This window comes from Apodemus sylvaticus, assembly GCF_947179515.1.
Source record: "Apodemus sylvaticus chromosome Y unlocalized genomic scaffold, mApoSyl1.1 SUPER_Y_unloc_2, whole genome shotgun sequence".
Classification (NCBI taxonomy): domain Eukaryota; kingdom Metazoa; phylum Chordata; class Mammalia; order Rodentia; family Muridae; genus Apodemus; species Apodemus sylvaticus.
The window spans coordinates 305,600-332,715 of record NW_026262996.1 but is presented as its reverse complement, the minus strand read 5'-3'; the positions used below and the strand labels follow the sequence as shown (position 1 = coordinate 332,715).

The window sequence follows — 27,116 nt, the reverse complement described above, 5'->3', positions numbered from 1 at the left end:
TTAGCATCCCTGAGGCATTTAGTGCTCTGTTAAATGGTTAGCATCCCTGAGGCATTTAGTGCTCTGTTAAATGGTTAGCATCCTTGAGGCATTTAGTGCTCTGTTAAATGGTTAGCATCCCTGATGCATTTAGTGCTTTGTTAAATGGTTAGCATTCCTGAGGCATTTAGTGGTCTGCTGAATGGTTAGCATTCCTGACACATTTAGTGCTCTGTTAAATGTATAGCATCTCTGGCCAATTTAGTGCTCTGTTAAATTTTTAGCATCCCTGAGGCATTTAGTGCTCTGTTAAATGTATAGCATCCCTGGGGCAATTAGTGCTTTGTTAAATGTATAGCACCCCTGAGACATTTAGTGCTCTTTTAAATGTGTAGCATCCCTGAGGCATTTAGTGCTCTGTTCAATGTATACCATCCATGAGGCTTTTAGTGCTCTGTTAAGTGGTTAGCATCCCAGAGGCATTTAGTGCTCTGTTCAATGTATACCATCCATGAGGCTTTTAGTGCTCTGTTAAGTGGTTAGCATCCCAGAGGCATTTAGTGCTCTGTTAAATGTATAGCAACCCTGGGGCAATTACTGCTTTGTTAAATGTATAGCATCCCTGAGTCATTAATGCTCTGTTCAATGTATAGCATCCCTGAGGCATTTAGTGCCCTGTTAAATGGTTAGCATCCCTGGGGCAATTAGTGCTTTGTTAAATGTATAGCACCCCATAGACATTTAGTGCTCTTTTAAATGTGTAGCATCCCTGAGGCATTTAGTGCTCTGTTCAATGTATACCATCCATGAGGCTTTTAGTGCTCTGTTAAGTGGTTAGCATCCCAGAGGCATTTAGTGCTCTGTTCAATGTATACCATCCATGAGGCTTTTAGTGCTCTGTTAAGTGGTTAGCATCCCAGAGGCATTTAGTGCTCTGTTAAATGTATAGCATCCCTGGGGCAATTACTGCTTTGTTAAATGTATAGCATCCCTGAGTCATTAATGCTCTGTTCAATGTATAGCATCCCTGAGGCATTTAGTGCCCTGTTAAATGGTTAGCATCCTTGATGCATTTAGTTCTCTGTTAAATGTATAGCACCCCTGACACATTTAGTGCTCTTTTCAATGTATAGCATCCCTGAGGCATTTAGAGCTTTGTTTTATTAAGTAGGGTATTCTATATATCCTTTGTTTGTTTGTGGAGACTGGGTCTCTCTGTGTAGCCCTGGGTGTCCTAGCACTCAATCTGTAGACCAGGCTGGCCTTTAACTCAGAGATCACCTGCCTCTGCCTCCCAAGTTACAGAGGATAACTTGTAAGAATAAATTCTCTATTTCTGTCTTTGGGTCCCAGAGAGATTTCTCAGAGAGAATTGTCCCAAATCACAGAAGAAAAACATCCTTTTCCAGATGATGGGGCCCTGGGAGGGTAAGAAGAAGCTTTCTTGTACAGTGGTGTGGCATTCATAGTGAAAGTAGACCAAGCAGGGAGCTTTGTAGTGACAACCAGTAGAACTTGAGAGACAAGGGGACAGTGGCAGGTAGAAAAAACAACTGGAGAGGTGCAATTGTCTTAGTGTGAAGAATTATCCAGGTGCACAAAGAAGTAGTAGGGATATGCCCATAGGCAGGTGGTCCTAAAGGGTGTGAATGAGAGATGCTCATGCAGTGGGCAGCCCGGAAGGGTGTAGGTGAGGAGAGATAGAGTTAGAAAAGGTAGAGGGAAGAAGCAGCTGAAGAGGTAGACTCCAGAATCAAATCTGGTGGGTGGAGCGACTCCCAGTTTGGGCAGCAGATGAATGAAGAAAAAAGAAATAAAAAAGAAAAGGAAGTGCATGACTGCTTCTAGGTATGGTTAATGAGAAAGTTTATTGTAGATAAAAGGGAGAGCATAGCCAGAGGCAGGGATATCTGGGAATGTTGTGAGTACTCATGACCCTGAGCCTTTTGAGGGAGAAAGAAGGGAGGAAGAGAGGGAGAGGAACCAAGTATAGCAGCCAGGAGGACAAAGACACACACACACACACACACACACACACACACACAAAGCCAATTTTGTAGCCAAAATATTTGAATGTCTGGTGTGTGTGCTTGTATGTGTGTGTGTGATGGGGGTGGGAGGGGAGAGAGAGAGAGAGAGAGAGAGAGAGAGAGAGAGAGAGAGAAGGAGGGAGCAAACGCCTGTCAGGGAAGGGCAAGCCAATCCCCCCAGGCTAAAAAGAGAGGTCAAAATAAAGGGTGGTGTACATCAGCCATACCCTTTAATGGGTAGGGACTGAGGGATGCTGGGAGAACCTAGAGACCAGGTCTCCTTTGATATGTTAACTAGGCCTCTCAGACTCATGTCCTGGGATTGAAAGAGGATCTGGCTTGTTATCACCCACTTATACATTTTCTGCATTCATTCCTTCCATCCCCTACCAGATAGGGACAGTAACAAACAGCTCAGGACCCTCAAGATTAAATTCTCAGCCCAAAGATTTATTTAGCCCAGAGAAACAAAGGGCAGGGGAAAAGAGAAAGGACAGGAGATAGAGGAGCAGGGAGGAGGAGTATTTGTCCCAGAAGGGAGCAGGACAAAGGATTACTTCTGGATAAAGGAGTCAGACATGGCTTAGACAAATGGCAGTTTATAAGGGTATAAGGGGAAGCCCCATGTTTGAATGAGGTGCTTAATCTTAACAGGGTAGGTTAATTAGATGAGCCAAAGAGACTTTTTATTGCTGGACTTCAATACTTTGATAGTTGGCTCTTGGTAATCAGCCTTGGAAGGAAGAAGTGACCAAATAAGGCAATAGACCTTGGTGGCTTGTTTTAGGAATATAATCTAATGACTTTTAGCAAGGCAGAGGGAATGGGGAAGAAGGGCACCGAATGCCAGAACCATGCTCACCAAGTTCAAGCTGTATGGAGTACCAGAGCCATGCTTGCCATGTTCAGGCCAGTTAAAGTCCCTTTACTCTATTGATTTTTAAACTCATTTATTTTTTTATGTGGATGGTTCTTTTGCCTGCATGTACGTCTGTGTAGCATGTGCAGGAAGAGTACAGATCCCCAGGACCTGGGTTTACAGGGTGTTGTTTGCTGCTATATGTGTCGGGTTCATAAGAAGACAGAGTGGTTTAGAGAACAGTATGAGGCACTATGGGGAAGGGGTGACTAGGTGGGCCCATGCCCAGGGCCTTTCCCCCTGAGGGACCAAACACACACAGACACTGTATAGAGTAGAGTTTATTCAGGGCAGAGGATGGGAGTTAAGGTAGTGGAGGCAGAGAGAGAGAGAGACAGAGACAGAGAGAGACAGACAGACAGAGACAGAGAGAGACAGAGAGGAGAGTGGGGAGGGGAGGAGAGCCCAAGAGGGGCAGAGAAGTGAGAGTGCCAAGAGGCAAGAGTGATGAGAGAGAAAGGGGAGAGGCAAGCAGCCCCTTTTATAGTGGGCCAGGTCTATGGGGAGGGGCATACCTGACTGTTGCCAGGTAATTGTGGGGTGGAGCTTAGACAGAATACTAACAATATGGGTGCTAGGGCTTGAACCAGTGTCCTCTGGAAGAGCTGCCAGAGTTCTTAACCACTGAGCTCCCCAACTATATATGTTTATGAATTAGGTGTTTTTACAATTCTCATTTCTTGGTATATACTTCCAGTGTTAGTAGCTATAATCTTTGTAATCCTCTATATCTGGTATTATATTGCCATATCATAATAACCAGAATATCTACCTCTAGTCCTGACCTATTGCCACATATTTTATTTGTATACATGTTACAGTCACTGAATATTGACTCCTATAATTAACTAGTTTATTTGCCTCCCCTCCCCCTCTACCTCTCTTCTTCCCTCCCTCCTTCCCTCCCTCCCTCTCTTCTTTCCTGAGTTCAGAATGTCCAAATTATGAAGACAATGATTGAAAATTTATGTTGTCATGTGTTTATAATTTGGCTTTGACTGTACCATATAAACTTGGATTACCAAGAGAGCACCTGCCCACTTATAAGTATCATGAAGAACATTAAACATTTGTGAAAAGTGTTAGCAGGAACAGTTGTGTTAGTACTTGCTAATTTACTCTGCAGACTCCAGTAAGTAATCATTATCCACATTTTAAACTTTTTTTGAAAAAACTTTACTTTTACCTATATGATTATATTGATTGGTGTTCTTAGTTACTGAAAAGTAACAGATTTAATTTTTTTATTTTATGTGTATGTGATTGCAGAGAGAGAGAGAGAGAGAGAGAGGGAGAGAGAGAGAGAGAATATGAATATGCATACCATATTCATGCTTCATGCTCATGGAGACCTGAGGGTGATACAAGATATTTCCTATCCATTCACACTGAGGCAGTGAGAGGCCAGTGATTGGAGGGAGGGCAGAGAGGAGGGGAGCTAAGAGAGGGAGGGGCAGAGAGAGAGAAAGGGAGCCTGGGAGCTGCATGAGGGAGAAGAGGAGGAGACACACAGATCCAGGTGGCATCCGTGTGTTTCTGGTGTGTTGAGAGGTTGCAAATATTGGGATAAAACTTTATCATTGTAATTTGGCATTATGTAATTGGGAGTTTCATATACACAAATATATTTGGTTAACTACTCAAGTTTAAGAATCATGCTTTGCTGGTTACTTGGAAGGAGTGGGTGCTGGGCGGGAGCCAGAGACCCACCAGGGACTTGGAGCAGAGGCCAGGCAGGGCGGTACTATATTTTAATCATCTTCCGAAATAGGAGTTACAGACTGTTCTAAGTCACCATACCACAAGGGAATTTGGAACTGAACCTAGTTCTTCTGCAGGAGCAGCCAGTGCTTTTAACCACTGAGCCATCTTTCTATTCCCTTAAAGAAATTTTTGGTGTGGTGTAAAGGATGATGTTCTCATGAGCTAGGAGTCTAGATTCTTCAGAATCTCTTCAGATTCCTGAAACATGGATCAAAGGATAAAGCATAGTAGCTAGTCTGAGTTTGATCCCAGGGATATGCATGTATGGAAGTCGAAAACTGATTTGGAAAGTTGTGTTCTGGGTGCCACACACACCATATATACGTATATACGTACGTACATACATACATACATACATACATACATACATACATACATACATACATTCAGGCAGACTCTTTGAAAATGACAGTTCATAAAAGTACCACTCATAAGGTTAGGATGGGGGGCTCAATAGTAAAACTCTTGTCTGGCTCCTGCAGTGCTGCAGATTTTAACTCCTAACATCAAGGGAAGCCAAAGAATAAAGACATATTAGTTGGGGATGCCTTTGCTTTTAAAGAAGCCAAGGATGCAAAATGCTTTGCAAACAGAGTCTATGGGCAGGTGTGCTAATGCATTAATTAACAAGCACATAAATGTTATATATGGAAGTCTGGGGTTTCCTTGAACTTCACTGTGTTGTCTTTACTTGAGGGTATGCTCAGGTTGTCAGTTGCACAAAGCACTTCACTTCATGAATTTTTCAGAAAAATGGATGGAACTAGAAAATATCACCCTAAGTGAGGTAACTCAGACCTAGAAGGACATGCATGGTATGCACGTACCGATTACTATGACACAAAAACGCTGTTGGCCTATTAACATAGGCAGGAAATAGGGAGATGGAAGTTCTGGTACAGAGAGAGGAACTCTGCCTTACAGTCAGGCACGGGAGGATTTACCCCAAACTCTGAGGAAACTGAGAAGAGATTACTGATTTCTTGGACCTCTTATTAAAGTGGTTGGCTGTGTTTGTGAGCTATGTGGACTATGGAAGTGACTGTAAACACTGTCAGGTAGTATGGAGCAAAGGAATTATTTTCCATTGTAGAAATGGGAAACCGTCTAGGAAAAACCAGAGGGATTAGGAGATTCCCTGTATTAGTTTATGTTTTGTTAGTAAGAGGAAATGTGTGAGACTGACTATTTACTAAAATATATCTTTTGTTTTCCTTGCAGTTTTGAAGCAGAAAGTCCAAGCAGCATGGGAATGGCTCATACAAAGGCATGTAGCTGTATTGGCCTCATGGCCATCTTGTCACGCTGGTAGGAATTCACACAAGAAGGATCACAATAGCTAGAGGAGGACCAGTAAGCAGTCAGTGCTTACTAAGAGATCTTGCCTCTGAAATATCCACTACCACACTGCTATTAGCATCTAAATCTTTGGGAGAACATTCACCCTATTATATTCAGCTTACCAGTCAGAAGCATCTTCTTAATTGCTTTCTGTTTTGTGGGCCAAGTAACCGAAGTAAAAGTCATTTCAACTTGCTGAATGCCAACCAGCTTGTGTATGTAGACACCAATGATTGGCCAGATGGGAAACTGACAGATGATTTGGTATGTTCTTGAGGCAAACTGAGAGAGGCATGAGGCCAGGCCTTGAACATGGATGAATGGTTGTCCAGGTAACTCCCAGGAGACACTAATCAGGACTGTGTTTTCCCTGACCCAGGGTTATGCACCTTCTGCTCCCCACACCAAAACACTCTATACCTCTAGAGGCCAACTTGGTAGGCCATCCGCTATCCATTGAACTAAGAGATTCTTTGCCCAATGGCACTGCACTCTCTGAAGGTGCACTGCCTGTGATAAAACTGGTTCCTACATGGCCCCTGAACACACTGCACATCTTCTGGACAATGTGGTCAAGTCCGGATGTGTCAGGAGCTCTGCACACTCTCATAAGCAAGGCAGCTCAGGCAGGGTCTCATGTGCTCTCCTTCCAGTCTTCTTCTGTCTGACAAGAATTACTGCAGGAGATTGAGCCAGAGGTCTTCTGCAATGACCTGAAAGGAGGTGAGGCAAGTGTCTCTCTAGCTTCTGGGGTCAGAGTCCCTCGCCAGCCTAAGGGCCTTTAAGGACACATGACAGTCCTTTTGGGAATAAGACGACCAGAGCACACCACTTCAGCCAGCCTGTTATCTCCTAGGAAATTGTGGGCAAACAACCAGTCCAGGAAAGTTAGCCTCCAGGGTTCCTGCTGGTAAATGGGAGCAGCAAGGCCAAGGGCTTGTCAGTTGAGAGTTGAGAGTGCTTGGCTGTGCAGATTCCACAGTGCTTAACTGAAAACAGTCAGAAGTATCTGACTTTTCTGAAACACTGCATTAACTTGCCCCCTAGGTCCACTATGTAGTGGCCAAAGGGCTCCACTGTCCAAATCACAAGTTGAGATAGTATGGCCTCAGTCAGTTAGTTGTTCAGACGTGTTACAGTCTGACAGTGTGGATTTTCTTACTGATTTAGACACTGACAGCTCTGGGAAGAAACATGCTGTGTCCTTTGGACCATCAGATGCTGTCAGCCTGGGACAACCAGAAGTAGTGAGATGCAGGATGTCAGAGGACCTTCAGACACTTTGTACTCTAGATAGGGAAACATGTGCGTTCTGTTGAGTAGAGCTCTGTGGGGTCAGGCTAGTTGAGTGCTGAGGGTCTGGACCCTCACTACAGTTCACTGTAAGTAGACCGAAAGTTTGAAATTATGTGCTCTGGACAGCTTAAAGCCATAGTTTGCGGAGACAGATACTGAAGGGTATTGTGACAGGCTTACCCTTCCCCCCCCCCCCCATTCCCTCCGCTTTGCTAAAACTCATTAGGTTACCTTTCCTAAAGCAAGTCAACAAGATCTACTTCCTCATACGGCCACTTCCTCCTCCTGAGACTGACTAGCAAGGTCCAGATGTCAACCTACCAAACGAAGTCCAGCAAACAAAAGCCTACTTTGTCTGGCCTAATTAATTAAATTGGGCATTTGTCATGCCCAAATTGGAATCAAACATCCTGTAAAAATGAAAATTAATATAAATGAATGCATTGAATTAATACAGTGTCTGTTTTCCTTTATCCTAGCTAGTTCTCCAACAATGACACAGAGAAGCCAAGGTCCATCTGTATGTTCAGTGCACAAAAACCAGGCATTATAATTCCATTCTAACCCTCTATTGTAAGCTGTCTACCTCACAGCCAAATACTCAACATACCTGCACAGAGTCCAGCTTTGGCCATTTCCTGCTTCAGCTCTAGCCTCCTGCTGACCTTCTGCTGGTAGGTTTTGATGAGATTCTCCACGTGTTGTTCCATGAAGAATTGGAAGGCATATGGGGAGTAAGTCTTGAGACTCTCTCTTCTCTTCATCCCAGCTATTCTTGTGGACAGTCACCGGGAAGGTCTGGATCTGCCTTTTGTCCCTGCCAGCTTTGTCTCCATTGGCACCTTTGTGGCTCATGTCATTCCTGTGTTGCTCAGTGGCCCCTCGCAGACTCTGCTCCACACTGGTGCACAGGCTGTCCAGGTCCACGCTGCTGCTGTACTGCCCAGACTTACCGGGCAGCAGCAAGTGCTTTAGATCAGCAGGTGGAGGGCACCTGCACTCGTAGCCAGCCGCCATAGTCCACATCCAGCGGGTGTGGGCCTGCACTGCCCTCCTTCGTCTCCAGGCCCTCGGTGGCTTGTGCTGTGCGGGGTGCGAGGGCCCCACAGCTGTCTGGGGCTCCGCAGCACATGCGCACTCTTCCCATAGTGAAGGATGTGTGCGGCACACCTCGCAGCGGTGACCATGTTGGGGACCTGCATTTTTGAGGGCTCTGATTGGGCCACTGCTGAAGAGTTGGTCCTGCTGGGGCCGGCCCAGAAAGTCACGTGCTGAGAGGAGGCCTCTAGACCAGCCTTCTGCAGCGAGTCCCTGCTGTGTGCCAGTGGAGCTGCAGACCAGGGCACCTCGGAGCCCAGCTCCAACAAGTCAGCACTGAGGCTGTTCCTGGACCCTGCCAGCACAGCCTGGACAGACCCGTCGCCAGTAAACGTGGGACCCCGGGTACCCAACACCTGTAATGGGTGCGCCCCAGGTGCTGTAGCCACCGGCTTGTGGTCGGAAGTGGTGTACAGCCCAGTATGGGCAGGGAACGTGACGCTGGTGGTAGTGACGCTTGGCCAGGCTGGAGTAGGCATCTGGAATAGGCATCTGGTGGCATCCTGCTCTGGACGGAGGGGTGGGCTGCACCCCATACCCAGGCTGCTCTGATAGTAGATGACCAAGACCATAGTGTGCCTGGGAAGTGTGCACCCTGGCTTCACTGAATCGACAGTACTTCGGGTGGATGTTGGTGAGCTGGGGCGCCCTGGGTGCGTGCTGACAGGGGCGGGGGATGAGGGTGGGTGGGAAGGAAATCTAAATATTGACATGTCCTCTCCACCAGTGCGGCAGGGCCCTCATAGTTTGCACCACCCAGCTGGTGGCAGGATGGGATTGCTTCCCCTGTGCCTCAAAACTGGACCGCCTAGTGACTGGGGTGGGTGAGCACCAGGCCCTTTCATGGGGAGATCTGCTGGATGACTCACACAATCTGCTCTATCCAGGAGTCCAGGGCGCCCATCTTCCTGATGCATTCCAAGGTGGCTTCAATACTCCTAGTGCCTGTCTGCTTGAGAGCTCTGCCAGCCCTCTCCTGGTCACATCCTGCATTCACCAAGTCCTGAAACATCTGCGGGTTCACCTCTGCAGCTGCTGAGTACCTGACTCATTGGCAAAAGGCAGGAGGGAATATCGGATTTCCCTGAGCGCTTTTTGATATGGTCCAAACTTTGGGGTGGCTCTCATTTGCTGCTGCCTGGAGGCATCTTTGCTCCCCAGGGCATCCAAGGAAGTGTCACTGTTTGGTCCCATGAGCAGCCCGTGGGACGACCCTCTGGGATCTCTTGATTTCGATCACTGCCAGCTATTTCCACAGTAATTTGTGGCAGGAAAAGTCTTGGGCCTCACCTTTAGTCCAGTTTCCTTTTACCATAAAAGTGCCTTATTATTTTAAAAAGAACAGTCAATAGTGTCAGTGCTTTCAGAACAACTTCCTTCTTAAAAGTTTTTGTCCTTCAGTTGCTGTAGTTCCTAACAGGAACTTAAATTTTCCAGCATTTTTTTTTTAATTGAGGATCTTCTTCATTTACATTGCTAACAGTAAAACCTTTCCCAAGTTCCCCCCTCCGATAAGGCCCCCTCCCCACAGATTCCCAACCCCTCCTCCCACCCCCTTCCTCCACTTATATGCCCCTCTTCTGGATGCACTCCCACCTCCCCCTAACCGCCCGCCCCCTCCCCCCCAACCTCAGTTTCCTTTTGTTGGGGCCTCTATTGAACCTTTACCTGACCAAGGACCACTCCTCCCACTGATGCCCAACAAGCATTCCTCTGCCACATTTTTGGCTGCAACCATGTGTACCCCTTGGTTGATGGTTCAGTCCCTGGGAGTCTTGGGGTGTCTGGGTGGCCGAAGTGATTGTTCTTCCCATGGGGCTGTAAACCCCTTTAGCTCCTCCACATCACCCTCCAGATCCTCCATTGAGGAACCCTAGCCCAGTCCAGCAGAGGGGCCCTGCCAGAGCCCTACAAATACAGAGGGCAGAGTTTTCATTTTGAAGACCATCACTCTCTCCGGGAACGCTCTACACCTTCGGTGGCTTCCTGGCCCTTGGCTGAGGAACCAAGCACTGGGAGCCAGGCACCTGCCTCAGCAGTGGCTGAGGGATAGAGAAATCATCATTTGCATAATACAAGGGTAAACTCTACACAGTGCACAGTAACATGTCTACATCATTCTAACACAGGTTTTTACCCCTTGTACCTTTATACACCACCATCTGCCTATGTGGCACTTTGATAGATTCCAATTGGAGATAGGCAGTCTAAGTTCTTGGGAATCAGATGCAATACTAGACTTGTAGAAATGCTGACACTGCTGAATGTGGGAAGGCTTGAGTTGTGGCACTAAGGAATGTTTCCTATGGACCTTGAGAAAAGGACCTGAGAAAAGGTTTTAGCCTTTTCCCTGTTTCTCATACCTTGTCCCAGTCATTTAAGGCTGCCAAGTGACATAATGTTGAGGTTTCTTCATCATATCCGACTGTGCCTCTAGCTCAGCAAAATGACCCTCACCAAGCAGCTGCTCTTTAGAGGCATTACCACCTCTGACTTTATATTGTCCTGCTATCTCCTTCACCTCTTCTCTCCAGCACGAGAACCATTGTAAATGAGCCTCAGGGTCTAATGTTGCTGTGGCCACATCCTTGGGGAGTTATATTTTTGATAGCCCAAGAAGCCAGGATGTGTTTTACAGATGGAGAGTGCACTCCAAAATTTGTGACATTTTCCTCAAAACCTTTTAGCTCTAAAACATCCATGCAAATTCCTGATAATTTGGGGGATGATTATCGCCTACTGGTCTCTGTTGTATACTGAGGGGGAAAACTTAACTGCATTCTAACAACCTTTGCTTGTCTTTCTCTAATCCTGACTGTTGTCTCTACCTGAGTATTTTCCCTGATTAATATTTTAAGTTCCTCTCTTAAGGCCTATGCCCCACAATTTGTCTCTGTCTGGTGCTTGCAAACTCTGTCATTCAGTGAAACCTGTGACATTCTTCATCTTTTGGTCTAGCGTCTTTCTCAACTCCTGATTCTAACCTTCATTTTCCTCTCTCTGTTGCGTCGCGTGACCTCTAAAAGTTCCAGTGTTTCCTCCAGGCCATGTTGCCACGTCTTAAATTTCTCTGTCCTCTTCCTTCTGCTCTATAAATTCCAGTGTCTTTTGTTCTAGGCCCTGCTGCCATAGCTTATCTTTATGTTGTAATTCTGATAGTGTAATCTCTACCTCACTTGAATTTCATTAATATTAACCTCCAGGCTCACCTTCCAAAGTTTATTGCTATGTGTCTGTTGTTCAGTCTGATCTATGAAATTCTGTATGTTTTGGTCCAGGCTCGTTTCCAGCTCCTTTCTCCAATTATCAGCCCCTTCCTCTTCCTGTCTCCCAGCCTTCTGAACAGTCTCCACAGTCTGACTTATAATTCTTTCATATTCTCCCGTCTCCTCCTTGGCACTCTTCTCATTCTGCTACACAAAATCTTTGATTTCCCTTTCTAAGCTTCATGAAATTTTCACCAGGTTTTTGGCTTTTTTGTTTTTGTTTTGGCAAAGCATAGCAAACAAAGATGAAATTGAATACTTAGCCTAGTAGTAATGAAAAGTGGAAAAATGTCAATTTCCTTTCATTGCATCCCTTTCAAAAGGTCAAAGTAGCAGGACATGAGATCTGAGAGGAGTTTGTCATCTTTTGCTGTCTTGAATGTTCTTTAATTGGGTGTTTCCCTTATTTACATTTCAAGTGTTACCCCCTTTCCGGGTCCCCCCTCTGGAAGCTCCCTATCCCATCCTCCCTCCCCCTGCTCCTATGAGGGTGTTCCTCCACCCACTACCCACCCCCTCCTCCCTGCCCTATCAATGTCTAATTCTTATTCCTGGACCTGGAGCTTCTTGTTCCTTTGTCTGCCTCCCTCTGGTGTTTGATTGAGGACATTGCAGCCCTTTCCTATTCTTTTAATTCTGGGTGAGAGGCTGACTGTAGAAAGACCCTTGGCTTCTGTACCTCTGAGCTTTAGCTTGTCTCTTGTCCGGGCTGCTCCCTGCAGCATGTGTACCGCCGATGTCAGGCAGCCTATAATAGAAGCAGTCGGGAGAAGGGGTCTGGCTGCACAGTGCCCTATACAAACTCGGGGAGGAGGAAAACCTGCAAGGGAAGCCTGAAGCTGACTAGGAGCAGAGATGCCCAGATCAGATCCCTGTGCCTGTGAGAAGGCTTTGGAAAGTTAGCTGCATATTTTACAGCTCTTGATCCTCAGCTGTGAAGGCTGCATCTCAGGCAGTCAGACCCAGGGTCCCTGGTCCTTCTCACAGGCTCAGGGAACCCCAGACTGTGTTGTGGCACTGGTACCACCTTATGTCTTGGTGCTGCCTCCTGTTGGAGCAGATGCAGTGGGGAGGGAGCCTCTGTAGAAGCTATCTCTCTATAGACCTCAAAGACCCCATCCACATTTGATTTCAACCCTCTGCAGCTTTAGAACTCAGCTCTAGTTGTTCATAGTCAGGAGGGGGGAGGCTTTTATCTCAGGTTAGTTTTCAGTTCCAAGCTAGACATAAGATGTGCCAGTTTGTTACTGACCTTTATCATCCTGCTAAGCCTTTATAAAAGACACACAATCCAGATGCTTTAGTTATTAGCCATAGGCCTAGATTGGGCAGATCTAGGACTAACTAACTTATTCCCCCTGTGGTACTGCCTCTTGTTATTTGCTGTTTCTCCTGACCACGTGTTTCTGGTCGGTGGAGGCTTCCTCCTACTCTGTCTTCTTCCTCTCTCCCACGTCTCTCTCTACCTGCCGGCCTCTCTGAAGCCTCCAATCCCTCCTTTCCACTCCACAGCCAGATCACAGGCTCCAGTCCTTCAATCAGCAGTTAAAATGGGGAGAAATGGTATCACTTGAGTACTTGATGATCTGCTCTTGGGGAGGTGGGGAGACCAGCTGCTAAGGGATCAGAACTAGTGTTAGAATACAAGCAGCATCAGGCTAACCCACTACAGAAACTGGAACTAACTTAGATGCCCTCCAATCAACAATGTACACACACACACACACACACACACACACACTCACAAATATATACACACAGAGAAATATGCTGACCAGGCAGGGTAGCTCAGTCCTTTAATCCCAGCACTGGGAAGGCAGAGGCAGGTGGATTTCTGAGTTTGAGACCATGCTGCTCTACAGAGTGAGCCTCAAGAGAGCCAGGGCTACACAGAGAAACTCTGTCTCAAAAAACAAAAATAAAATCAGAAACAGAAACAGAATACAGAAAGAGATAATATCCTGGTTGAGGTATCCAAGACCCCAAAGGACATGCATGGTATTTACTCATCATAGAGTATGGGACATGCACACTACAATCTGCATCCTCGCTGCAATCTACAGACTGATGGAAGCTGAAGAAGAAGAAGAAGAAGAAGAAGAAGAAGAAGAAGAAGAAGAAGAAGAAGAAGAAGAAGAAGAAGAAGAAGAAGAAGAAGAAGAAGAAGAAGAAGAAGGGCCTAAGGAAAGATGCTTGAATCTTAGAAATGGAAATAAAATTGTCATCATAGGTGAATCACTGGTAGGAGGTACTGGAAGAAGGTGTAGAGGGGATGGGGAAGAGAACAAGGAGGGTGACCAGATGTAGGGAGAGCTGGGGAGACAGGGCCAGGAGAGTGAGAGGAAATTGGAGCTGGGTGGGTGGACTTCTCTAGGATGTACCAGAGACCTGGTATGGGGGAGGCTCCAGGGAGTCTCTGAGAGTGAACCTAGCTGAGACTCCTAGCCCTGGGGATGGTTGTGGATCCTGAACACTCACCTCCTGTAGCTAGGAAAGACTCCCAGCAGAGGGTTAAGGACACACCCACACCCACAAAACCTTGGGAATTTTATGAGTGCCTGATAAAAAAGATCCTGAAGAGAAGAAAAGGCACTTGTTCCCTCCCACTTAATACTGTGCTACTGTCAGGAGAACACCCTAGGATGTACACAACAGTCTCCCTCCCAGGAAAACCCAACCAACACAAGCCATTTCTGGGTCAGAAAGAAATTCACTCACTGGCTGATGAAGACACATTATGGGCCACCGAGTATCATTATCAGGAATGGGTCACTCACTGTTGTTGTAGTGTCAGAGGGGAGACCCAAGCAAGCCCTCTAGAGACCACAATCTACACAGCCAGAATTGTAATGATCAACCAGCCCCAATACTTGCACTCCTCAGGGTCAGGAGTGAGCAAGGCACCCCCAGCTGCTGCAGGGAGAATCTTATGTAGGTCTTTCCTGACTTTTGCAAGCCAGGAAAGCTTAACTTTTGCTGTTAGAGTTTAGTATAAACACATGGTTACCAGGTTTTTTGAGTTTGTTGTGTTGTGTTGTGTTTTCCTTTGTGTTGTTTTACCAGGTTGTCGTCTGCCAGTTTGGGAGAGTCTCCTTTTTCAAGTGAAGTCCACCTGGTTCTCAGAAGGACTTTGTGGTTGTTTGGTTTGAAGAACAGTCTGAACTACAGGAACTTAAATCCCATTTTTTTTTCATTTTTATTTTTATTTATTTATTTTTTTTATTTACATTGCAAATGATTTCCCCTTTTCTGGGTTCCCACTCCCCGCAAGTCCCATAAGCCCTCTTCCGTCCCCCTATTCTTCCATCCACCCCCTTCCACTTCCCTGTTCTGGAATTCCCCTATACTCTTGCACTGAATCTTTCCAGAACCAGGGCCCACTCCTCCATTCTTTTTGGACCTCATTTAGTTTGTGTATTATGTCCTGGGCATTCAAAGTTTCTAGGCTAATATCCACTTAGCAGTGAGTGCATACCATGATTGATCTTTTGAGACTGGGTTACCTCACTTAGTATGATGTTCTCCAGCTCCATCCATTTGTCTAAGAATTTCATGAATTCATTGTTTCTAATGGCTGAATAGTACTCCATTGTGTAAATATACCACATTTTTTGAATCCATTCCTCCGTTGAAGGACATCTAGGTTCTTTCCAGCTTCTGGCTACTACAAATAGGGCTGCTATGAGCATAGTGGAGCATGTGTCCTTATTGCATGCTGAAGAATCCTCTGGATATATGCCCAGGAGTGGTATAACAGGGTCCTCAGGAAGTGACATGCCCAGTTTTCTGAGGAACCTCCAGACTGATTTCCAGATTGGTTGCACCATCTTGCAATCCCACCAGCAGTGGAGGAGTGTTTCTCTTTCTCCACATCCTTGCCAACACCTGCTGTCTCCTGAGTTTTTGACCTTAGCCATTCTGACTGGTGTGAGGTGAAATATCAGGGTTGTTTTGATTTGCATTTCCCTAATGATTAATGATGTTGAACATTTCTTAAGGTGTTTCTCAGCTCTCCGAAGTTCTTCATGTGAAAATTCTCTGTTTAGCTTCGTACCCCACTTTTTAATGGGGTTATTTGGTTCTCTGGGTTCTACTTTCTTGAGTTGTTTGTATATATTAGATATTAGCCCTCTGTCAGATTTAGGGTTGGTGAAGATCCTTTCCCAGTCTGTTGGTTGACATTTTGTCCTTTTGATGGTGTCCTTTGCCTTGTGAAACTTTGTAGTTTTATGAGGTCCCATTTGTGAATTCTTGATCTTAGAGCATAAGCTATTGGTGTTCTGTTCAGGAACTTTCCCCTGTGCCCATGTCCTCCAGGGTCTTCCCCAGTTTTTCTCAATTAGTTTCAGTGTGTCAGGTTTTATGTGGAGGTCCTTGATCCACTTGGAGTTGAGCTTGGTACAAGGAGATAAGAATGGATCGATTCACATTCTTCTGCATGCTGACCTCCAATTGAACCAGCACCATTTGTTGAAAAGACTATCTTTTTTCCACTGGATGCTTTCAGCTCCTTTGTTGAAGACCAAGTGACCATAGGTGTGTTGGTTCATATCTGGGTCTTCAATCCTATTCCATTGATCCGCTTGCCTGATATTGTACCAATACCATGCAGTTTTTATCACTATTGCTCTGTAGTAGAGTTTAAAGTCTGAGATATTGAATCCCCCTGAAGTTCTTCTACTGTTGAGAATAGTTTTAGCTATCCTGGGTTTTTTGTTATTCCAGATGAATTTGAAAATTGCTCTTTCTAGCTCTATGAAGAACTGGGTTGGGATTTTTATGGTAATAGCATTGAATCGTTTGATGTCCTTATGTTGTCTAATTGCTCTAGCTAAGACTTCAAGAACTATATTGAAAAGATATGGAGAGATGGGGCAGCCTTGTCTAGTCCCTGATTTCAGTGGGATTGCTTCAAGTTTCTCTCCATTTAGTTTGATGTTGGCTACTGGTTTGCTGTATATTGCTTTTACTATGTTTAGGTATGGGCCTTGAATTCCTGTTCTTTCCAAGACTTTTAGCATGGAAGGATGCTGAATTTTGTCAAATGCTTTTTCAGCATCTCATGAAATGATCATGTGGTTTTTTTCTTTGAGTTTGTTTATGTAGTAGATAGCATTTATGGATTTCCATATATTGAACCATCCCTGCATCCCTGGGATGAAACCTACTTGATCATGGTGGATGATCGTTTTGATGTGTTCTTGGATTCGGTGGGCAAGAATTTTATTTAGTATTTTTGCATCAATATTGTCTGCCAGTTTGTGAGAATCTCCTTTTTCAAGTGAAGTCCACCTGGTTCTCAGAAGGACTTTGTGGTCCCTTGGTTTGAAGAACAGTCTGAACTACAGGAACTTAAATCCCATTTTACCCGAGAAATACAAATACAAATACCAAGACTTTGGAAACAAGTCTGCAAGCTGACCAATAAGGAGAATGGAGGTTGTCCTGTCGTTCTTTAACCCATAGTAAAATCAATAGTGAAGGCAGAAATGGTGGAGTCATTTTCTAAAACCAGTGTCTTAAGCCCAGTACTTGTTTGGATAAATCTGCAGCATAATCCAGAGACCACTGGGAGAAGATGGCCTCATGGTACAAGTTGAGAAAGTTGATCCCCATAGCAGTTCATAAACGTTTACCAAACAAGTTCTCCCTGGCTAGCTTGGACAAGCTACATTTTGGGAGAAAGGGGGCAAAATAAACATAAACAAACCTTCACAGTAAGAAACATACACAAACACACACACACATACAAATAGTCACACACAGACACAGAAAACACACAAAAGCACACGCACACGGCCTCACAACACATTTATTCATGTTTATCTAGGGTCCCTCACAATTGTAAACTATATGTGTACCTTTCAATGAACCGCTGCTCTGTACACTGAACTGCACAGAGGCAGGTGTTTTAAGGATATTGATGTGGCCCAGCAGCCTGGGATGCCCTGGATCACAGCCTGTCTGCTTCCCAGGTGACTACTGTTCCTCTCAGCTACATGTCTCTTGAGCCTCTCCTGCACACTGCTGGCTTGGGCATTGACTGAGCCTATTTAGGACTGCAGTAGCTCCAGTCCCTCCATGGGGAATGGTGTTTTGCTAGACCACTCCCAGGCTGTTCCCACAGGCCTTCCTGAGCCTTGTCTCTGGCCTCATCCTCTTCTTGCCTCTGGTCTTCCTGCACTTGGGTGTCCACCTCCACCACCTCCTGGACTTCCACCATCAGCAGTAAGGCCTCTTCACCAGGGAGTGCTTCAAATCCCCAGAATGTTGCCACTTGTTGCTGCCGAGGTGCCCCATGCCAAGGGCTTCAGAGGTTGCAGCATGGCCGTCTTGAGGAATGGTGGGCTAATCACAATATATGACAGTCAGCTCAGAGGTCAACTCTGCTGCAGGTTCCTTCCCCCACTTCAGGTTCCTGATGCTCTACCATCACAATAGATTTCCAGTCTCCACACTCTCTTCTACTGTCTGTGATGCTAAGAATTTTACTTAGTACTCTAAGGGGCACAGTGTCTTCCTGACAGCAGCTCACTGAATGGTGTCTTCCTGACAGCAGCTCACTGAATGGCTGTGAAGCCAGTGTCTTTCCTTAGGAGTTAGATCAGGGTCCTCCTTCTGTGCAAGCTCATTCAAGGAAGACTTGATTCCCTGTAGCTCAGGGTCTTTTTTTTTTTTTTGAATCCCTAAACCTAGTGGGCTCTCCCAACAGCTACAAAGCCTGTGTAAATCTGGCACAGATGCAGAGCAGTACCGTGCTTTTCCTCGGAGTCTGTGAGAACCTCAAAGATCTGGTCATCAGACATGCTATTGAACTCCTCTTAATGCACCTTTCTGATCAGACCCTGATCTAGGCACTTGGTGGCTTAGCAGGACTCCAGGGTCTCATTGGCCTATAGCTGGTCCCCCTGCCTAGCTCCAGCCTGTGGCCCTCAAAACCTTTGGGGAGCATACTTGTCCCCTCTGCTGCTTGCTTGGCGCTGGGGCAGCATGGTCATTTACATGAATATTTATCAGATATTCCTATCTCCATTTCAGGCTCTCCAGGGGAATTTCTTTCCAACCCACACTTGTATTTTACAATTCTGAATGTGTACTCATAAAGTTTAGGTAGAAAGAGATATGTACAACAGCAGCAGAGTCACTGAAAGTGGAGATGTTGGGGTGTAATTGTTGGTGATAAGTTTGCTGTGTAATTAGGTAGGTATAGCCTCAGGTGCTTAGGTTGTTGTAATTTATTTATACTGTCTGGGTGAGTAGTGTCTGTATGTTTGTGCGTGCGAGTATGAGTGTGTGTCTGACTGTGTGTGTGTGAGAGAGAAAAAGAGACAGAAACAGAGACACACACACAGAGAGAGAGAATATATATACAGAGAGAGACAATGTGAGAATACATGGGTACTTTCTTTCATTCCTCGGTCTATGGGGGTTTATAGCAGACATGGACTTCCTTCTCCTAGAGAAGTTTTTGGTTTGAATGTGGTATTTGGCCTCACCACTTCCATTTTGTGCTACACAAAGATTCCAGGGATCATCCTGAAAAGTGCTTGCTTCCCAGTGCCTCTTGCAGATATCCCTTTGAGTGTATCCTCCATGCAGCGAGGCAGTTAGCGAGGACAGAAGACAGAAGCTTGAAAGGCTAAGCTACAGGGGATTGTCAGTAGAAACAAGCTAATCAAAGTCCAGCTTGCAAAGACACAAGGTCCCTAGTTCTCCCCAGAAGAGTGTGTGCTTCTCTGTCTTCACATAGTATATATACTGGCAGGAGAAGGGGCCCATTGTAGCAGCAGCTTAGGTAAGGACAGCCTATGAAATGAGCTGTAAGAGTGAGGAGTCGTCAGGGAGAGTGGATATTGGTTTCATTTCTCATAATGTGTTCATGGAATTCCCTGGGAAGGCTGGATTATTTCCCTTGGCCTGGCCTTCTCCATTGCATCTGCACGAGGGAACATTTGAGACAGAAGTGTCCCTGATACAAGGTTCTTTGGCTGTTGTGCCGTGTTCCCCCAGCCTGTGTTTGTCCACTTTGCTCTCTAGGTCCTTGAATACAAGGTCCACGAGGCAGACCTGCCAGTGGTTAGCTGCACCGTTCAGGGCAACAAGAGCTTCAGATTAGGAACCTTTACCAGAGGGTTCAAGGTTTAGTGTGGGTAGTAATGAGCTCCGTCAAATCCCTTGTTGTATGTGATGCATTCTGACACTGGCAATACAGTAAATAAGTTGATCGTGGTAAATGGCCAACAGACCCTCTCCTATCCCTGACATAGAGGCATATTATTAGAAAGTAGTTGAGAATGCTAGAGGACCCAAGAACCTGGGTCTATTAAGCCAGATGCTTGGATCTGGGTACGAGCAAGGTGTGGCTGGAGAAAAGATACAGACCTGGGACTGGAATACCATTCTGGGGACTCTACTCCCTTAACATTTGGTAGGGATGAGCTGTTACCCAGATGAGGGGAGTAGGGGTGGAGCAGGCCTGCAGTTTAGTGTACAATTTAATATGGCAGGATGCCAATTGTGGAAATAGTGTCTTTGCCTTAGTAGCATGCTGAGAGGTGGATAGCGCCCCTCTCCTATTCCTGAGAAAGACACACATTATTGCAAACCATCAGAGAACTCGGGAGGACAAAAGCTCCCAAGGAGCTGGTTCTCTTAAGCCATGGCATATTCTTTTGGGGTGGTCCTGTGAGCCTAATTACAGGAAGCAGAGGCTCTCCATGGAACAGGCAGCAAGCAAGAGGCAGTCATGGCCAAGCTTCAGGTGATTCATATCACTTTAGGTATGTGCATGCAGTAGGGGATCCTGAGATACCCTCTAGTAGGAGAAGGAAAACTGCAGGTGCTTGGATCTGGGGGACTGGAAAGGTGTGGCCAGAGAAAAACACAGGGCTGGGACTGACGTTGCCTTCAGTGATTCTACTTCCTTAGCACTTGGTAGGCATGAGTTGTTACTCAGGTGAGGGAAGTGTCCCTAGCCTACCAGCATTCCTTAATGCATGGTCCCAGTAACCAGAAACAAAGGCAAAGCCTTCTATCATAATCTGTAGAGAAAATACAACATCCAACAACTCTGGCCAAATTTAAGCAGTATTTATCTACAAAGTGAGCCCTAAAGAAGGCGCTAGACGGAAATGTACAAAAGATACAAAAGTCACTGGGTATCTTCCTCATTCAAACGGGGGTCCGGTATCCCACATAAACCAGGCAGACTGAGACAGTCTAGCTATCCAGCGTGCCCCAACGATACCCTAATTAATATGTAACATCCAGATGCTGGAATTAGGAGACTGTCATTTATGTGGGTGCTGGGGAGTCTGAACTGGTCTTCACTTGGTGTTGCAAGCATTCTGCAGACTCAACCATCTCTCAAGTCTTTTCCCAACTATTGTGCTTTCCCCTTCACAACATGTTGTAAGGGGAAATTAGCCTCATTTTGAGCCTACTGTACAAGATGACCATAAGACTTCATCAGTCAAATTAGTCACAATGAAATGGTTGAAAAGCCAATGAATTCCGGTCAGTGTCGAAAATTATCAAGGAGCGCAGGAGGATTCAACAAAACAGATCCATGTAGTAAACTAGTCAGTTAAAAAAAATATACATGTTAGGAACAGTTAGGAAAATCATCCAAGAAACATTAAGTTCCTGGGGAAAAATGGAAACCTCAGCACAGGTCATGAAATCAAACATATGGGGAAAGCATCATCACTAAACTAAATCATCCAGAAAGAAAAGAACTGTCAAAGACTGAAGATGGGCTGAGGACACTCACACACAAAAAATGAACAAGCATTCCTACAACTTTGGGACATGACCATGATCAGAAGAGCATTTAAGGATCCAGGTAAGAGAATTCTCTACAGAGGAATCCAAATGGTTGAGAAGCACTTAAAGAAATGTTCAACATCCTAGTCATCAGTGAAATGCAAATCAAAACAACCCCGAGATTTCACCGCTCAGAATGGCTAAGATCAAAACCTAAAACCAGGTGACAGCACATGCTGGCTGAGGATGTAGGGAACAAGGAACACTCCTGCACTGCTGGTGGGGTTACTAGCTCGTACAACCACTCTGGAAATCAGTCTCACGGCTCCTCAGAAAACTGGAAATCTGGGTGTACCTAAGACCCAGCTATACCACTCCTGGGCATTTCCCCAAAAGATGCGCCACCATATCACAAGGACACACGCCCCACTATGCTCATAGTGGCCTTATTAAAAAGACCAAGAATCTGGAAACAACCCATAAATCACTCAGCCAATGAATGGATACAGAAAATGTGATTCATTTATACCATCAACTACTACCCAGCTGATAAAGACAAGCACATCAGGAATTTTGCAGGCAAATGGGTGGACCTAGAAAATACCGTCCTGAATGAAGTAACCCAGAACCAAAGGACATGCATGGTATCTACTCACTGATAAGTGGGTATTAGCCAAAAAGTTCAGAATACCCATGATATAACTCACAGACTGTGGGAAGCTTCACAAGAAGGCAGGCCCAACTGTGGATATTTCAAACCTACATAGACAAGGGAACAAAATAATCAAGAGAGGAAGAAGGAGGGAGGGATCTGGGTGGAAGAGGGCAGGGGCAGGAAAGGAGGGGGGAGCAGAATGAGGTATGATGGGAGACAAGAGAGAAGCCCAGTGGGCCAGGAGAATGATTGGAAACATGGAGAAGTGTGGGGTGGGGGCAGGGGAAACCTCTAGAAAGTCACAGAGAGGTGACAGGCTTCCAGGACTCAGTAAGGAGGTGGAACTGAAGAGACCACCTCCAGCTGATAGACAGGGCCCACAGTGGAGGCATGGGGCCATCCACCCATCTTCAAAATTTTTGACCCAGAATTGTTCCTGTCTAAAGGAAATGCAGGGACAAAAGGCTTCTTTGGTGAGAAGAGACTGAAGGACAGGTCATCCAGTGACTGGGCCCAACCTGGGATCCATCCCATGGGCAGGTATGAAACCCTGACACGATTACTGATGCTCTGCTGTGCTTGCAGACAGGAGCCTAGTAAGCAGCTGTGTCCTCTTGAGAGGCTCTCAGCTGCTGACTGAAACAGATGCAGATACAGTCAACCCTTGTACTGGGGTCAGGGACCCCTATGGAAGAATGAGGGGAAGGATTAAATGGAACTGAAGGGAACTGCAACCCCTGCCCCTGTTGAAGACCAACAGTGTCAACTAACCAGGATCCCTCAGCGCTCCCAGAGACTGAGCCACCAACCAAAGAGCATACACGGGCTGATCCATGGCTCCTGGCACAGATGCAGCACAGGACTGACTTGTCTGGCTTCAGTGGGAAAGGGTGTGCTTAATCCTATAGAAACTTGATGCCCTATGGAAGGGGGAGGCTGGTGTTGGTGAAGTGTAGGTGGAGGGGCGCCCTATCAGAAGCAAAGAGGAGGGGCATGTGGGGAAAGGACTCCAGGAGGGGGAACCAGGGGAGAGGCAACATCTGGAATGTAAATAAATCAAAGAATTTAATAAAAAAGATGAATCCATGAAGGGGAGAATGCGAGGGATGTCTGAATGTCTGTAGGTTGTAGAAACAAAAGAGTGGTTTTGAGTTGTTCGTGTGCGTACAGCAGACATATATGAAATAAACATGAACTTTTAAATAAATTTTTAAAATATTCTGCGTATAGAACTAGGAGGTAGAAACAAAAGAGACCAAAAATAAATGAATAAAGTTTCAATAGAATCACAGTCCCTCAACTCTCCATATTCAGGGAAATGCATGCACAGGAAATACAAGGAGACATAAGTCAAAATACACATGACCCAAAAATGTCCCTCTGCTCACACTGTATTTAAAACACCAGTACTGGAAACCCATCAACCTACTGAAGACCAATTTAGTCCTGGATCTTGGAGAGGAACCTACAACCTCTACAGTTTTACTAAGCCAGTATAATCCCCGACTACATTCTCAGTATTTTGTGGCTAAACCCATAGATATGTTTACTGCTCACTCTCCATCAAAGAAACTTTTCTGCAAACGGATAGGGACCTTTGCAAAAGCCTATATCCAATCAAAATGCAGAAAGCTGTGGAGCCCTGTGCTCACAAACACAATTTCTGTACCCAAGCTCAAAAATCACCAGAGGAAGAGGGGAAAGGAAGAGTTTAAGGGCCAGAGGATCAGGGAGTCTCCCATGCTGTGAGACTGTGTCTCTTGCAGTGTTACAAACTCACAACTTGTTGAACACCTAAGCATGAGCTGAACAAGGAGAACAACAATAAACATGCTAATGTGGACAAGGAAGTTCTTTAAATAACCCTAGACAAAGAACTACAGGCAACTGAGGAATGCCGAGAATGGGAGAATAGGCCTTCCCAGGGAGAAGCACACCAATTGTTTATCCAATACTAAATGTGCAGTCCTGAGGACATGTATACAAGTTACCCTGCACAGTGGGAGCAGTTTGTATTTATGTATTTATAAATATATATGTATATACATGTATGTACGTAACAACAAGAAATGAAAGAACGGCCATGGATTTCGAAGGGGAAAGAGGAGTGTATCGCAGGGTTTAGTGAGAGAAAGGGAATGGGTTAAAGAAATGATACAATGATATTATTATCTCACAGAGCAGTGACTGTTTTCAAAGGTATGAGGTGAGGAGGACTTTGAGGGAATGGAAAACATGATCAAAATGTACCATATGGGAAGATTTTTATCAAAGAAAAAAGAAAATATTAGAACTGCAGAGACTACTGGATGAACAGAGTATTGAAAGCTGCCAGAGAAAGTTACACACAAGCATTTTCTTCAGAAGTGCTTTAGGTCTCCAAGACTATGCTCTTAATAGCTTGCAAACATTCTACCAGTTTTATTTCCACCACGAGACAAAATAACAGCCAACCACATAACTACACTGAGCAGAGCTATCTTTTTTAATCAATGAAACTCTACATGACACCTTCCAAGGTAAGTATAAACAACCATTCATGAACAGGAGGTCAGAACTGCAGAAAATAAGGCAATGCAAGTATTCAGATGAGGAAGCAAGGTACCTGAAATCACAACACCTCAGGAGTAAAAACCTTTCACAAAAGTGTCCAACTAGGAAGCCTTTAGACATTTCAACTCAATAACCCCAAAGTCATAAGGAGAATAAGAAACATACAGTTCTGAGCCAAGCAGTGAAAAGGGGCACGTAAGGGTGGGAAGCCAGTTGTCAAGGGCCAGCACCCATGGCCTAATAATGACCTTAAATGTAAAGAACTGTCCAAAGTAGAGGAGGCATGTTATGGGAAAGCCTAGGCAAACCTAACATATTCAATAATAATACATGTGTTAAGCAGCAACCAATTTTAAGGCCCTTAGTTATAGTAACAACCTTTTATGCCCTTATCTCACATGAGCAACTGGCAGGGGAAAAAATACCAGTGCCAGGCCCAGTGTGGAGGTTCTTCTTTCTTGTAGGTTCTTCTTGAGGCAGTGGAGGGGGAAGAGCATCGGTGGAGGGTAGGACTTTCTCTCATGAGATATTTAGGGTTGCTGTATAATAAAAAGTTTACTTGCCCAAGTCTCAGTTTCTATGCTATGGTAACTGACCTGCCTTCCATGTTCCTCTGAGGCCAGAGACTGAAGTCTCACGTGCAAGCAACTCAACCTAAAACAGTAGGGGATTAAATCAAGGATTAATTGTCCAGATGCCTCTTGTTTGTCTGGCTAGGGGGAAGTTTGGAACTTCTATTGAACCAGCAGAAGAGAATAACACTTGTGGAAGAAAAAACTTTTACATATGCAAATATGCATAATCTCTTATTAAGATCTTATAGATTCATGCATATACATTCATACATTTCCATTCAAACCAGTTGGGCCCGACTTGCATGCAGGTTCACAATTACACACACACGCGCGCGCGCACACACACACACACACACACACACACACTCACACTCTCTCTTCTCACAATTACACACTTATACACATGCATTCTCACAATTACATACTTTCACACACATCCATACTTACATATGCATATGAAGCAAAAGAACAAGTACCAGTGCAGAAAGAACTCACTCATTCTGGATGAAAAATGAGCTCCAGTCTTTAATGCATAGAGAAAGAAAAATCGTCCACCCTTTTAATGCTAAATGAATTAAACCCACATTTGTAAGAGAAAAGCTTTGTTCCTTTTAATAAGACTAAGCCTGCCTTGTTCTAATGAAATGACCTGTTCTGTCCCATGGTAAGGAGAAGCCTGTCTGGCTCCTCTGCTTTCTGCTTTTTTCCTTTTCCCTCTGCATTCTGCACACTGCTCTCTTAGGTTTTCTGTTTCTTTAGTGTTACCTATAGTTTCTAAGTTATTCCACTCTGCATTCTCCTTTTAATCTTACTCTCTCCTCCTGCTCTGAAGTCACAAATGCTCTTACTCTCAATGCCTTTTTTCTGAAAGCTGTGCCTATAGTTCTAAGTTCTTCTTGAGTTCAGTTCTGTCTAAAAACTTCTCCTTGGGTCTGTTCCTCTCACCTCAGTTCTCTTCTCTTTCTCTTCAACACCTAAACATCTTTCAGGATACATGATCACATGTTACAAAGCTCATCCCAAGTTCACAAACACACCCACACAGAAATCAAATCATAACTGAAAGAGAAGTTTACAACAGAGAATGTTTACACGCATATCCATTAGGAGGAATTATCTAGATAGTAACATCTATCACTAACATCTTGTCTTCTCTACAGGTTGGTAGAAAGTTTAAAATCACAACTAAGTTATAAGTGAAGTTTTATATAGGTGAACCCAGTCAGTATTTTATCTTCTGTCCTAGCACGTAAAATAAACCATTAGTTCCCTTTTTATGACCTTTGGTTAATTGTTTTACCAGGTCTTGAAACGTGCTCTGAGTAGGATTGAGTCTGGTTGCCATCTAAGAATAAATTAACTTGTGACACTTGGGAGACTGGCAGAGTTCTCATTGCAGTTTGACTATAGAAAAGGACCTGATAGCAGGCCCATTATAAAAGAGCTTAAGAATCACAGATATAATTTTAGGAATTCTTATAGGATCATCATTAAAACTTAAGTCGTCTATTTGTCTACTCAGCATCACTGCAAGACAGTACATCTTTGTGGATCTGCAGAGATCTGCTCCAAAGGGGTGTGCTATTACTTATTAATTATTATAGATGTATGATAATAACAGATAAAGCATGTAAATAGCAGGAATCTTTCCTAAAATGAATCCTTTTGAGCTTTGCGTAATAAGGGTGCACGTCTCACAGATTATATAATAATCCAAAGCAGGCCACTGCAGCATGATCATCTGTTAGCTATTAGCTTGTCCCATCATGGCTCCTGACCCAAGGGAAAAAAAGAAAAAGAAAAAGAAAAAAAAATCAGAAGACAAGACAAAGGTAAGACACAGGATCCCAATCCAGATCAGCCAGGACTACAGTC

General features: G+C 44.9%; 1 long non-coding RNA gene and 1 pseudogene across 1 annotated transcript; one reads left to right on the top strand and one right to left on the bottom strand.

Moving 5' to 3' along the window:
- Nucleotides 1-1,414: 1,414 nt before the first annotated feature.
- LOC127676082 (uncharacterized) lies at nt 1,415-7,781 on the top strand. Its single transcript, XR_007975654.1, has 2 exons — nt 1,415-4,060; nt 5,914-7,781. It is a non-coding gene; the product is annotated as an uncharacterized LOC127676082 (long non-coding RNA).
- Nucleotides 7,782-7,916: 135 nt separating this feature from the next.
- LOC127676059 (serine/threonine-protein kinase LATS2-like) lies at nt 7,917-18,499 on the bottom strand (annotated as a pseudogene).
- Between the last annotated feature and the right edge of the window lie 8,617 nt (nt 18,500-27,116).